At 36.7% G+C, this 395-nt stretch overlaps 1 protein-coding gene across 1 annotated transcript in view; it reads right to left on the bottom strand.

Moving 5' to 3' along the window:
* The window catches only part of LOC119592277 (NACHT and WD repeat domain-containing protein 2-like), a 51,166-nt gene that overhangs the window by 48,598 nt on the left and 2,173 nt on the right, over positions 1 to 395 (bottom strand). The gene's annotated exons all lie outside the window — the stretch shown is intronic.

Here is a 395-nt window from a genome sequence, read left to right as displayed (position 1 = left end):
TTTATACCACAAACATATATCTCTCCTCCTCCTACTCTTAGCATTCCATTCTCCACATAAGCGTCAGCTTCATTATATAATAACTTCCACATGCGTAAAAAATTACTATACTACTTGCCACTTACACTCATTCTTCACGTATTTCATTTCGACAAAAATATCGATCCAACCAGCAAAATACAATGGATAAATTCTATAAATTTCATAAATACCATGAGAGCTGATATGACAGACACACACACATACTCATCCCTGGGAAACACTTTCTCGTAACCATGGCGACCAGACGAATGTCTTTTGTGGCTTCTGACAATGGCGGGGTTGACAGAGAAGAAGGAATGTGTAGTTTCGTTTTTTTTTATAATGCAGGATATTTAGTAGTTAACACAAGGACA

This window comes from Penaeus monodon, chromosome 30 (genome assembly GCF_015228065.2).
Source record: "Penaeus monodon isolate SGIC_2016 chromosome 30, NSTDA_Pmon_1, whole genome shotgun sequence".
Classification (NCBI taxonomy): Eukaryota; Metazoa; Arthropoda; class Malacostraca; order Decapoda; family Penaeidae; genus Penaeus; species Penaeus monodon.
Note: the sequence above shows the minus strand (reverse complement) of the source record. Positions and strands in the feature narration are given on the sequence as shown.